Source organism: Aythya marila (assembly GCF_965140915.1).
Source record: "Aythya marila genome assembly, chromosome: 2".
Classification (NCBI taxonomy): Eukaryota; Metazoa; Chordata; class Aves; order Anseriformes; family Anatidae; genus Aythya; species Aythya marila.
The window spans coordinates 78,689,328-78,703,511 of record NC_139043.1 but is presented as its reverse complement, the minus strand read 5'-3'; the positions used below and the strand labels follow the sequence as shown (position 1 = coordinate 78,703,511).

The window sequence follows — 14,184 nt, the reverse complement described above, 5'->3', positions numbered from 1 at the left end:
TTAACTGCAGAGAAGTGACGACGCCCTCCGGATCTGTTCATCCACTGCAAAAAGCACGGGCACCTGCTGGAAACCCAACAGCGATTCCTTCCCAACCCCAATTTTTGGAGTCTACAACGCCAAGCAGGTCAGTGAGCTGAAATCTTCTGCCAAAGCCAAAATCGTGGAGCAGACCCGGGGGGGGATGATCCTGCCCGAGGGACCCTGCGTGCCCTTGGGTTGCCGAGCGGAGGAGCTCAGGTCGGATCTCGGCTGGGGAGCAGCACAGGCACGAGCACAACTTCCACCAAGTTAACATTGAGTTCAAGATCTTCAGCAGAAAGGAGCCGGGGGGAGGAAGCATTTTTTTTTTTAATGCATGTGTTTTGCTTTCAAGGAAGTCTCTCAGCTAAATATTTTTGAAACAGCAGATGGCAAAACGCAAACTTTGTGAAAGGGAAGGCTGCCTTGAGCGGCAGGTTACTGCTTGCAGGGGAAAGCTGTGCAAGGGAGGGAGGGAGAAAGGAGTCAGAAGTTAAGATGCATATTTCTAGCAGAACAACTTGGTTGGAAAATGACGACCATGTCTATAAATGTGCTCTTTGGAGTGCTGGCATGGCAATATGTAAGAGCTGTGAACTGGTGTGAAAGCTAAAATACCTAGAGGGACTAATAAGTCCCCATGGGGACCCCAGTTTGCCAGGTCCTTAAACGGCTGCAAAGGATAATTGCAGAGAACTACAACAGGACTGAATCAATGCCACTTGCCCTGAAAAAAAATAAATAAATAAAATAAAAATAAAAAATGTATTGCTGCCTCTGATTACATTGCTCTGCAAGGACTGACTGCCTGCCCCCCTGCCTCCTCCACCTCAAAAGTCAACTGCAAGCCACTAGAAATATGTCCAGAAAGATTATGGTGCAGCTGAAAGCCAGAAGCATATGAGATTATATATTTACCGGTGCCGTGTCAGATAACATCTGAGAGGAGAGGAGAGGAAAAAGGGATTCAGCCCTGCAGTCTTTATTAGCATGTTTGGGCTGTTTAAAGGAGCTATCCAATTGTGCCATTGCTGCCAGGCCTCTAAAACTGTATATATCCATGATAAAGGAATCTACTTGATCTTGATCACAAGCCTCCAAGCCCGACCCGGCTCTCCTGTGACATGCAAACTTATTACCTTTAAACAGGAATTAGAAAAAAAAAAAAAAAAAGAAAAAAGAAAAAAGAAATGAATAGGGCTGCACCATTACCCATGGCATTATATTGCTCAGGAACAGATGTTAATCAATTTTATGGAATGCTTTAAGTAATATGCAAGCACTTCTGCACAGAACTGGCTGCGTAATAGAGATTGCAGCCCAGCACATACATGAGATAAGCCTTTATCTTGACAGGGAGAATTATGCCTATTTTGCTTAAAACCAAAGAGGTCTGCACGTTCGAGCAATTTTATTTCCCCCCGAAGTATTTTATTTCCCGGGTGCTATTACACACGGCCCTATTACAAAAGGCAAAGAAAATAACCTTGCTCTTGGTCGTACCATTCTCCTTGCACATGTGTTTGCACACACAGCCTGTGAAGTGCACATGTGGACATGTATGCTGCCCTCGCTGATTCCTGGGGAGCCGGGCACAGCTTTCCCCTGTGCTCTGGCTGTGCCAGAAGAAGGGTCAATCAGCGAGAGGACTGACCTTACGCTCGGCAAGTAATTTTTGCTGCACAGCCTCCCCATGCAGTGCTAAGCGAACTTTGAAACCTCACATCGTGCAGAAGTAGAAGGAAAAAGATGCCCCAGCCTCTGGATTTGTATAAAAGTAGCAGCTGTGCCATCACACTGGGAGTAATTTTGGTCATTAAGCTTCTTGATCCTTGAATGTCATCAGGAGTTACTTAGGTGACCATCCACTTGCACTTACAAAGTACTGCGTTTAACTCGCCATAAAATATGGATTTTATTGCAGCAGTGACAGGACTTCTTCCCACAGCCACTGACCTCTACCGCTACTGCTTATCTCTTGGCTCAACCTTCTGCACGAGAATACACGCAGAGAGTATCCGCACCGTGTGCCGGAGTGCGTGCATGTGGGTGTTGCATGCACATGAATATAGAAACAGTTCAATCTATCTGACACACGAAGCATGTTGCCAGCTCCTTAGAAACACTGACAACAACCAGATTCAGCACTTTCTTTCTGTAATTATCCAACTTCTCTCCTGTAAAACGCCGCTACGCCTACCCGCTCTCTTCCCCCAGCTCCATCGCTCCCCAGCCCGTGCCTTCCTCAGATGAAGGCAGGCATTCACGTTTGTGGGTGCCGGCAGCGTCCCCACATCTGCCCCCTCGGCCCCTTCCTGGCACCGAGGGAGCGCCTCGCTTCAGCCGGGCTCCCCGTTCAGCTCCGCACTTTGCCTCGCCTTTTGCTTCCGATCCGGGGAGGGGGGGGGAGTTGCCCTGTATCCATTTCCCTGCGACTCGGCGGTGCCAAAAAGCCAGGACAGTTTTTTCTTTTTTTTTTTTTTTTTTTTTTTTTCTTCTCTTTTAATTTTTTTTAAGTTCTTCTACCGCATCTCCTCTCCCGGCGTTATTCGTGCTCTTATTCTTGTTTTTAGCGTTCCCACCATTGTTCCAAAGGCACGCCACCCTCCTCCTGCCCTCCCCACCTTCCCTCGCCCCCAGCCCCTCGCTGCCCAGCGGGGACACGCCGCATCCCTTCGCCCGGCTTGCGGTGACAGCGCCGTGCCCCCCGCCCGCCCCCAGCCCACCCGGCACAGCCCCGGGGCTGGGATGGAGGGTTGGGGTTGGGATGGACGATTGGGTTTGGGATGGAGGATTGGGATTGGGATGGAAGGTTGGGGTTGGGATGGAGGGTTGGGGTTGGGATGGAGGATGGGGGGTGGGGGTAGGAGCCCCTCGCCACCCTACAGCCAACTTTGCAGCATAAGTGCTCCCCCCCTCCCCACCCCCCAAATCCTTGAATTTGCGTTCCCAATAAGCGCAGGGAAAGGGCAGGAAAAAGGGGAAGGCGGCTGGCAGGAGAGGGCGGAAAGTTGCGCGGAGCCCCCGCTCCTTACCGGCACGCAGCGGCGGCGGCTCCCCGGCCCCTGCTCGGCGGCGCTCAGCCCGCCCGCCTCTCTCTGGGGCTGCCGCTCGGCCGGCAGCACTTTTTAACTCCAGCATGCAGGCAGCCCGAGCCGAGGGGGCTCTCCATCTGATTGGTTTCCATTCAGTGCTCCTGATTAATAAAAAAAAAAAAAAAAAAAAAAAAAAAAAAAAAAAAAAAAAAAGAGAGAGAGAGAGAGGGAGAGAGAGGAGGGAGGGGGAGAGGGATGGGAGGGAAAGAAAAAAAAAAAAAAAAGGCAAACTCCTCCCTCCCTGCCTGCCTCCCCGGCAGGCGCACACCCGCATGCACACACACACAGACACACGGACACACGGACACACACACCCGCACCCCCAGCGCTGCGGATGCCGGAGCCGCCGCCCCGGGGCCGGGGTGCTCGGAGCGGGACGGGCTCTGCGAGGGGCGCAAGGGGGTCCTGCCCTGCCGCCCCCCCTTTTTTCCAGCCCCCCGAGCGGCTCCGGGTCCCCCGCGGGGACGAGTGCGGCGGGCAGGGGGCGCAGGGGGACCCCGGCCGCCGGGGGCTGGAAGAAAGGGGTCGCAGGACGGGGTGGCGGCTGCCTGCCGGCACCGTTTGCACCCAAAAAAAAAGGAGCCCCGGGCGGCTGAGCTGCGCTCGGTCCCCGCAAGACGCACTGCAAATGTCGCCCCAAGTGCGGCTTTGCGCTCCTCGCCTCCCAGCGCCTCTCCCCGGCCTTAGGTTTGACCTTTATCGTCTCCTCGCCTCCCTTGCTAGCCCACCGTAAGCCTTCGGGTATATATTTTTTTTTTCCCTCCCTTCTTCATCCCACCTCCCGCAATCTGCGCTGGCTCTGAACGTCTTAAGGATGGCTCTGCGCTGGCTCTAAGCCACCTTTGTGTCCTCCCGCTCCTGGACCGTTTCAAGGCTTTTTAGCGTGATTTAAGCGCTGCGAGCACCACGAGTTCAGGTAACTCTCCTGCTGCCCGTGCTGTCCCTCCCGCGGTGCTGCAGCAGCTCCGCAGCACGGCCCTCATCCCCCACATAGGGCCTGGGCTCCTTAAGGCTGCCCCCGAGCTGTTCCCTGCAGTGGCTGTGCTGGCAGAGCCCTTCCTCAGCACAAAATCGGACTCCGCGTGATGCCTCCCATCGCCAAGGCACTGGAAAGAGGCCATTTTCTGCCTGCCGTCTGGTTGCAAGCCCTCCTAATGCAGATGGCCCCAAAAAGCCACCGAGGTGGCATGGCTCTTGCTGGCCACGTCGCCTTTCCACGAGGCTGGCTTGTTGCAGCGTGCAGATCATTCTGCTGGCTCTTCTTTGAACTTCCCCTGGTCCTCTCATTAGCAGTTTTTTTGGCATTGATGGGTCAGGAGTATTTGTGGAGTATTCCCGAGGGTCCCTCCTGGACACTGTCTCGCTCTCCCTTATGACAGACCACATTTGCAGGCTTCCTTTTTCCCTGCCATATTGCATTGTCAATGTCTGATTCACTGCCCACTCTGACCCTGAGGTCTCCTTGGGCATTATTCATTCCTGGATGTGTCTCATTCTAGTTAGCTTTAATAAGGCTGCTCCAGGCTTTTTTTTTTTTTTCTTTTTCTTTTTCTTTTTCTTGGCATTATTTCCTCAGTCAGGACAGGGCTATTTATGTCCTAGATGGACTTCTGTATTTTCGTCAAGAAGGGAAGATTAGCATGGGAACTGTTGTGTTCTCCAAAGCATCTGCTTGGGGTTTTTGTTTTCTCATTAATTATATCAATTTGCGGTTGACAATTTTAAGTCCATAGCTGTGTGAAGAAGACTTGTTTTCATTTTTGACGGACATTGTCAAGGTGATGCCCTTCCTCTTCAACCCTCTCCTGTTGACAGCTATAATGATATTAGAATTCCCAGACTGGATCAAGCCATTAGGCCATGAAGTGTCCTGTACCTGACACGTCAGCTGAGTGAAATGTTCAGCTAGGCATGTGAAAATTAATCAAAATCAACATCGGTTGAAATCTTCTGCCCTGACATGAGGTGGAGAATTTAAGAAGGTTCAAAGAAGGACTGGCTGGCTATGTGTCCAGCTTGCAGTGGTCAGAGTTGTTACACTTAATACTTATAAAAACAAAAAAAAAAAAAAAAACAAAAAAAAACAAAAACACAAAACTGGAAAGTAGATTAAACATATTTTTATCTGCTGTTGAACCCATCTAATATTTGGAAATAAGGATGAGTACTCCATGTAAAACATATCATCACACACCCACGTCGCCTGTGGCTGTTTTCTGAAGCAACTGTTTCTGCCCATGGATAGACACAGCACTGAACTGGTGAGAATGAAGATCCAAAGTGGCGACGTCTGCCTCTGTGGTCTCTGTGGAATACCCAAACTGTGACCAAAATGTCTATGAGGCTCATCAGTGCAAAAAAACAAAATACAGTGTGAGCTAGGAATATGTGATATTTTCCTCTAAGCTATTCAGGAGAGATCCCATTTCTAAACAATGGAAGATTTTTATGTGGGGCTTAAGGACTAGAAAGAAACTTTCTGAAGCCACTGAAAAGCTACCTGCGGTTCACTACAAGCTGCAGTATCTGTGAAACAATCTGAAGGTCTCACTTTGTAAATTCACACATGAACAAGACACTTCAGAGTTTTCACAGCCCTATTTATTTTTCAAAAATGTGAAGGGATCTTCTGACTTGGTGAAGGGGAAACCTCAATGTAACAGAACTTCTCCTCACTCTTTCTTTTTCTTTTTATTTTCCAGATGAAGACAAAAAAAAATCCCCCTCTCCCCCTCTCCCCAAATTACAATTTTTCTTCACTGCAAGAGCAGGAAAGAAAATTGTATTTAAGCTGGTAAGCAATAGGCTGATGCCAAAAATTTTAAGGTAGAATAAATTATTAACTTGGTGTCACATCATTACAGATGCAATGCATGGTCACCATGCAAATCTTTAAAAATCCACAGTTTAACACTTCTGACCTTCTGTGATAATGAGTTCCACAGGTGAACCATATAGGTATAAATGTGTCTTTTATGTTTGTTTGCTTTGTATTTATAGCCTTTTAATTGCAATGTCAGTTTATATTAAGTATCAAGAAAACAGTGAGCTCCTGGATAGCTTAAACCATGTATTTTTTTTTTCTTTTCAATTTATTCTTGCTACTAGAATCCAAATTGTTTTCATTTTTTGCCTCCCCAAGGTTGAATGCTACATGTTTTCTAAGTCTCTATACCCTGTCCTGTAGATCTACGTGCAGGGATCAAGGATCAGCCAGACAATTGTATGAGGCCAAGATCCCTCAAGCCATACAAGCTTCTCACAGTACTGAACATGACCCTGTGTGTGTTTCTAATCCCAATCCTTTGCAAATACAAAGGAAACCAGCTAGTTTCAACCACTTTCCTGTCCTCTTCTGCACATACCTATGGTCTGCTGGACCACTGGAGAGGTAATGGTTTGCTAGATGAATCCCAGTGATTGCACACAACCACCTGTTGCATGTTTTTCTTTGAATAGTTTTGTTCTTGATGACATCCTTCTTCCAATCAGGCTCCCGAAACAGAAGAGGTTATTCCAAAAAATCTAAATTCCTCATTCTAATTTGAGTTTGTTGGATTTTTTACTGCCTTCAAGAAGCGTAAAGTATGTGAAGAAAAGTATGTGATAGCTTGATTTGTGGCTTCATAAGCCATGTAAGGAAGTACTCCACTTCTACCTATGCCATAGATATTTTACAGCAAAAAAGCTTCCAATTGCAAGGTACAAATGAATAAAGAAACAAAATTTTCATCATCCTTTGCTCTTTTCATGGAAACATTATGAAATCTGCCTGGTTTCTTGTAGCTTGTTCTCTGAACCTCTCAGCTGCCACCCAAGTAGGGAACCTGGAACTCCAAATTCTCTGAGTTCTCAAATTTGATGGTTTCTTGAGCATCTGTCTTTTGCAATTTCAGTAGTGAAAGTCAGGAGATGAAGGTAATTAGAAAATTATAACAATTTTTTTTTCTCCTTTGTTTTCTCCTTTTAACAGCGTGGAACTTCTGGTTGAACTTTTAGTTGAAGATGAGAATTTATTTTAAAAAGCGTTCTGGAAATTCAATTTTCTAACATGCTGTCTATTTCTCTGCTGCTCTGTGCACCTCTGAACTGTACAAAACAACACAATTTTTCTTTAAGAAATGGCTATTACTTTCAAATTGAATAGTCCTGACTATCATGGCCCTCCCCCAGTTTTTCCTCTGGTCTCTTGCCCGTGGATGGTAAAAACAAGCTCTGTTTCAGTGAAACTCATACTGAAACAGATATTTTCAAAGCTGTCACACACCTCCAAATTTCTTGCCTCTCCTAATTCCAGTGGTATTGAAATATCACAAGAACAGCTGTTGTTATGTTGCTTACGGAGTCGGTAATTACAGAATTGTGTTGTGAAAGCAACAAGCTAAAGGATAGCAGATACATCTCACATATATCCAATTCAGTTCTGTTCAGCAGGACTGAACCATTCAACTTCAGGGTTCAGCCCAGATTCGTTGCAAACCACAAGGAAACTCCTCTTTTAAGCGTGATGGTAAGGAGTCCTTCGCCTCAGCATTACCAATATGCCTGACTGATCATTCCTGACAGAAGCATAAAAATGTGAGCATAGACAAATAGGACATGTAAATAGCAGCTAATGCATTGGGAGTTTCGTTGCCTCAACAGGTTATAATTGCTCTAATCAGCACTCCCACGAGCAGTTAGCACTTCTGCTTCCCATAGAAAAGGCCTGAAAGGGCAGAAACTTCTTCCATTTGAAACACCATGGCAATAAATACATCATAACCAGTATGGTCTTTAAAACCAAAAGCTTGCAGATTGGGATAAGTGAGGAGCCAATGCACATCTGCATGCATGGGCTAGTAGCAAATGGAAAATCAGATTGTGTCCCTTCAGCTGAACAAATGCTACACAGTGAGATCAGTTCAAGACCACGTTTCACTGTAGGTCATTTGGGCACACTCTGAATCTTGATGGCTTCCCTGTAACTGATAAGAAATGTTATCAGTGATCTTCTGATGCTGCTGTCGTAGGAGGTGTTAGTCATGGGCACTGGGCAAAGTCTGTAGACATTACTCCTTTCCACATGCAAGGATACAGCAGTAATATTAGAAGCCAGTGCTGTTTGGCCGCTCTGTCAAAGCTTTGGGTGTTTTGGGAATATTTTTAAAAATGCACAGAAGCGTTTTTCAAGACATGCTTCATTTTCTTGGAAAACTCCCTCTAATTTGTTGTGGAACTCACAGCACGCGTCTGCAGGGCTGCATTTGCTATGAAAGTGCACCACTTGGGCTGTGAATGCTATTATTTATTTCTGTGAAGCTTGCATTCTTGGCAGTCCCCAGTCTGTTTATATTCATCAATTCTCTCTTCTTCTAGGGATCAAACTTTCTGTGTAAGTTACCCTGGCTTAACCAGTTTCTCCTCCCTGCCAGAGCCACGGTAGCTGTCTGTGTGTACTCTCGGATGGTAGGGAACACCACATAATTTGACTTTGTTGTTCCTGTTCACTGTGGACTCGGCTAAAAGAAATTATCTTCCATTTGTTCCTGGCTAAGTGTGCCTATATGAACAGTGTCTATGCTTCAGCTGATGCAGGCTACTCGCTGTGCAGTAATAACTTGCTTGTGAGTCTACCATGAACATACTTTATATTTTAATAACCTCTGGAGAATTGACTGTCTTTGCAGTCTGTGCTTGCACAGCACCTAGCACAATGGGACAAAAAGCACTAAAAAGGTGATGCAAATAATTAATACATCAGAATCCATGTGTATTTTTCAGTAGTACACACGCGCACACATCCACTCACAGACTTCCCAGCCCAAAGGGTTTGTTACCTAAATTGAGCCAAAAGGCAAGTGCTGAAAAGGAAAATGAAGAGATGAAGTGAGTTAAGCTTCACGCAGCAGGTTGGTTTAGATCTGGGGATGAAATCCAAACCTGATTCCTGCTCCACTCCAGCTCACACCAGTGTCTTATCCTCCTATTCACAGTGCCTGCCACATCTGACTCCTACCAAAGGTTTCAGTCCAGACATATCTTTCTCATGTCTCAGATAAGTCCTGCTGAAAACCACAGGTCATTCCCTCCTCAGCTGATCAATTCTTCCTTCTCAGGATTATGACTTATTCCAAATCTTCATCTCTCCTGATAACACTATTCACTCGTATACCTGCTTGTGTGTGGTTAGTTCATCCACACAGGCAGTACTGGGTCAGTTTGGAGTAGTTTTCTAAAAAGTGGTGTTTTTCTTTCCCTCAACTCCTCTACTTTTTGATTCCTATAACCTTGGTTGACCGCAGTCATCTGTGGGATTACACTAGAGCTGAATTCTCTACCATACACCTTACACTGAGGTTTTAAATCCACATTATATTTTTATTAACAAAGTCGCTTATGTCACTTTTCCCTCTTCAACCCAGGGTCAAGTTGCTCCTGCCTGTCACAATTCACTTCTCTCCAGACTTCTGTCACCAAAACCACCTGTGGCATGTGCTGTATGATCAGTCACAGAAGTTGGTGTCATTGGAAAACTAAGTTTGGCTAATGTCATTTTTAGCTTAAATATTTGAGTCATCTGTTGCAGTGTAAAATATGAGGAAATGGTGAACAACTGTATGTATATACACACATGTACATACATACATGTACATGCATGCATATATATGCGTATATACATATATACATACATACATTCAAGTGTATGCGGAGGTTGGGGAACTTCTTAAATGACAATGTCATTGGAAAAAAAAAAAAAAGTAATGTCAGATTGCACATTAAAAGGTACATTTCCTTTTCAGGAGAAATTATACAGCAGCATAGCAATGAAAATGATGAAAAGTCCCCAAGATACTTCTCTAGAATAGCTAGCTATGTACAGAATTTGCAAAATGAGCTAGAGGTTTGCATGAGCATTTATGTGAGCTAATCAGCAAATCTGCTGCCGCCCTTCCTGCTTGCCGAGTGATATTGTCATCCCAGCGAAAACAAACACCCTGTACACCACGAGGGCCCTGTGCATGACACTTTATATAAGTGCTATAACTCAGTATTCCTGATGTTTGGCTGAAGGCAAAGGGCTAGCAAGATTCTCAACAATGAAGTTTATGTGGGCTGTTTTACTGTTCTCCACAATAGGTCTTTCTTCTGCTTCCTTCTTTTTTGGAATTCCTCTCATCTGCTTCCTCCCAGGAACCTTCATCTGAAGAACGGACACTGCAGCTCCTTGTGCCTGGCTTCAAGCCGCCAGATGAGCCAGTCATCAGAGACCTCCTAGTGATCCCAGTTTTTGGAGTCCAGTGACCAGTATATTTTAATAGATACCTCGTCCCTATCTCTTGTGGGTGTAAAAGTCTTGCTCCTGTAAGAGGGTGACGCTAATCCGAGCCTGCATCTTAAGAAGGCAGGAACATAGTGAATTCAAGCAGATGTCCACAATTTAGATGAAGGTGTGATTGCAGCCAAAAGGCTAGGGATACTTGTGCAGCATTTGTAAATACACATAGTTTCCTTAGGAGGCTGCAGCCTTTTGAAAATTTCCATCTCTTCTGCTTCCATGCTGGTTGCCTGTACTCCCTCCTTCTAACCCTTTGGGTTGTACAAGTGGTTGCCCAGTCATCCTGCATTCTCTCTCTGCACAAGCCCTGCTCCTTTCAGGTAACCTGTAGGAACAAGGATCCAAACCCTTGGCAGAATATTTTATGTCTCCTTTCATACGGAATTGCACAACTCTACCTACATGTACAGGCGACATTTAGAGTACAATCCCTATGGATGTGGCATCTCGCTGCAGGTTGCCATGAAGTGCAACGAAAATATTGAAACTGCATAATGCAGCTGGCTTCTCAGCCTGGTATTAATGTAATTTTAGGTCTTTTTTCCTTAAATGAGAAGAAACACTTGCTTCGCTGTAAAGGATTTGCAGTCAGGAGGAGAAGCGGCAACCTTTTATTTTGCATTTAATGAGAATAGCCCCCACTAGAAAAGATCGTATTGTCAGGACCTTTTTTATTTACTTTCTCAATTAGCAGCAAACTGTGATAGTAATTCATGGGGGAATTAACACTCTGTTTTCTGCATTTCACTGTCTCCTCTGCCTGTAGCTATTTTAGGAAGTGTTTTTACCTAGTTCCTGTTAATAGGTACTGTACTGAAAGGAGAGAGCTAAACATCTTCTACCTGATCCTCTTTCTAATTTCTTATTCAGTGGGCCTTCTGGCAGGGTGGGAAACATTTCAGCAAGAATCAGAGCGATGCAAGTGGGCTTTTGTAAGAACAGACCATCTTGCAGTTGAGTGGAAACGAGTAGACTAGCAAGCACCCATGATAAAGCAGAGGAAGGCAGCTGCTGCTCTTGGATTCCTGGCAAGCGTGAGATGTCCATGCTCAAGGGATGATAAGTTTATCTGTGACTGAAATGTTGGTTTATTGACCCGTGTTGCAGCTCTGCAAGTTAATTAGCAACAGGCTGAACTTTGGGCACCTGAGTTCCCCCGAGGCTGGGATGTCTGGTTTGCATCTTTGAATCAGGGGTTGAGATGTGATGGGGATTAGCACTGCAGCAAGCCCCCTGTGGACGATGGAGGGTTAAAAAAATCCTATTTACATGTTCTCCTTGAACTGGGTGAGGAAATATTTCCTGAACCCACAGGCTTTTTTTCACACTTGAAATACTGTATAGCCAATTTGAATATTTTTCTAGTGCTTAACATTAGCATCTCTCACACAGTTTACATTACTTTGACTTATGGAGGTCCCACTGTGGAGGATTTGGAAAAACTAAAGTTCTGTATTAGCAAGCCCATGACAGAAAAAGAGGCAATTATCTCTTCCTTTAAAAGCTCCAAAGTGTAATTCTTGCAATTAATTCCTACAAGGTTCAGAGAATCTAGGCTGGGTTTGGTTTGTGGTAGATATTTACATTCTCCTTGGATTGGCTATATGTTTATATATAAGAACACTGATTTCAATAACAATCTTCTATTTAAACTTGCGAGTCAAATAGACCCTATGGGGCATCTGATGTAAATTAGTGAACCATTGTTAGAAGTCCAGCTGAGTATCTGATGCTACAGTTTAAAATAGGTTTCTTGGCTTGTCTTTGTTAAAAAAAAAAAAAAAAAAAAAGGAAAGGAAAAACAAGGAAAAAAAAAAGCTCATAGATTCATAATGTTCTTTCTTTCTAGAATTAATTCTCTTTTCTCCCATATGACTGGCTATGTAGCTATGTATCAGCTAAACAACATGATAGGGAAAATACCCAACTATTCAGAGATATAAAAACAACCTAATGCAGCACACACCCCAGTAGGAATTTCACCCATAGGAACTGTTGGGGTGGGGCATTAGGAAAGAGATATAATTTATAATTGGCTACTGTTCATCAGACAAAAAAGAGAAATTCTGAGTTCAAAAGGGACTTCAAAATGTGAACCTGTCAGAGCCTCTGCATTGTGTTTGCTTTGGATAGTGTATTAACATCTCTAGCAAAGCTTATGTTATTTTGAGTGATGGAGGTCCTACTGTGTAGGGCTGGGGAAAAAAAATAAAGTTCTATATTAGTGAGCATGTGACTGGAGAAAAAGGCAATTATCTCTTTCTTTAAGAGCTACAAAGTACAGTGGTGGTAGCTTCTGACAAGAGTAAACTCAATGTGCACAGCTTAAAGGCAAATTGAGGACGTACAGATGAAAAGTTCAGCCCTCTCTTCCTTCCCCCCTCCTTTCCTTACCCACCCTTATGATCTCTTTGCTACAGTTTGAGAGAAAATCTGGGGCACTTGTTTCTTTTATTTCTTCCAGATTGTTATTTTATCTTCATTTTTGGTAGAGCAGTAATGATATCCAGTGGCTGCTTAGATGAATCACTGATAGATATTCCTTAGGGATATTCCAGAAAAATGCATCCCGGCCAGGACTTATTTCCTAAGTCACAGCGTGAGCCTGAAACCTCGATGGTCTGCCAACAGTAATCAGCTCCTGTCACTGGTCAGGTTTCCATTATTTTTTCCCTGGTGCTCATCTTCAACCCTTCTATTTTCTCCACCTCCACCAGCAATTAAAGGCTGCAACGACTCTTATGTGCGTTAGGAGGACAGAACACACACAGGAGCCTTTTCTTACCTTTGCATTTTATCTCCAGAACATTACAGCTTTTTTTTATTTTTTTTTCTCCCTTTGCACTCACTAGCTTATGCTGCCTTGGTTTGGGATTTACGAGATTCTTCCATTTCTTTTCTCAGATGCTTCACAAGGGGAAAACTGGCTGTGCGTTTCTCCTCTTTGAAATCTGCAAGGAGTAGAGGCATAATCAATAGAAAAAGAGAAGATCAGGAATATTACAGTGAAAAGAGGTGAGCTCTATTCAGGGATCCGAAACCTTGCCATGAAAAATGACATGTACAAAGGCTCCACATCAATTAAGGAGGCGAATGCTGCTTCTGTATTCGGTAGTTGCTTCTAAAGTGCAAAGTAATCTCTCCGAAGTGCAGGCTGTGTGGTGAACTGAACTAAGAGCTAGAGAGCGGGGCTGTTCTGCTACTTCTGAGCCACCCAGCTGAATTTTGACCGTGCTGGTAGCCACCAGGGCTGCTTTGCCACTGGGAACGGACCGTTGCAGAAGCCGTGCCAGGCACGTCACAAAATCTCCCTGCAAAATCTCCGAGCTGCGGTGTTCCCTTTTATGGGAAAGTTGCTCTCCCAGCACGGCTTTTAGGGTGACAGCACATCAGCGCTCCCTCCCCAAGAAGCCCCTTTCAGCTGAACTCTACTTGTTGCATCAGCTGCCTGTTAGAAAGCAGCCAGTCGCCGCTTTCACTCCGTAGGCAAATTTCTAAAGAAAAACGCCACTAGAGCTGGCCTGAAATCATTTCCCTGACTTGTCTGACAGTTTATCTGTTACTGTAGCAGTACTGAGAGCTCCTGCGGATGAGCTTACATGATGTGGAGCAAATGCTGCCGGCTTTTCCCGCGTGTCCTGCGAGCAGTGCAGGTCACTGTGCTGACCCTACCATGTTTCGAGCTCTGTGGCAGTTCCTCCCTGTCATAGTTGATGTACATGGTGTATATTTGCAGCATTGCTCCCAGAG

At 45.1% G+C, this 14,184-nt stretch overlaps 1 protein-coding gene across 1 annotated transcript in view; it reads right to left on the bottom strand.

Moving 5' to 3' along the window:
* Nucleotides 1–3,189, bottom strand: part of LOC309875758 (cadherin-6) — a gene marked incomplete at its 3' end in the record, with an annotated part of 99,581 nt that extends 96,392 nt beyond the window's left edge. The window contains exon 1 of the mRNA XM_082755443.1: nucleotides 3,057–3,189. The remainder of the gene's footprint in view (nucleotides 1–3,056) is intronic.
* Nucleotides 3,190–14,184: the final 10,995 nt, after the last annotated feature.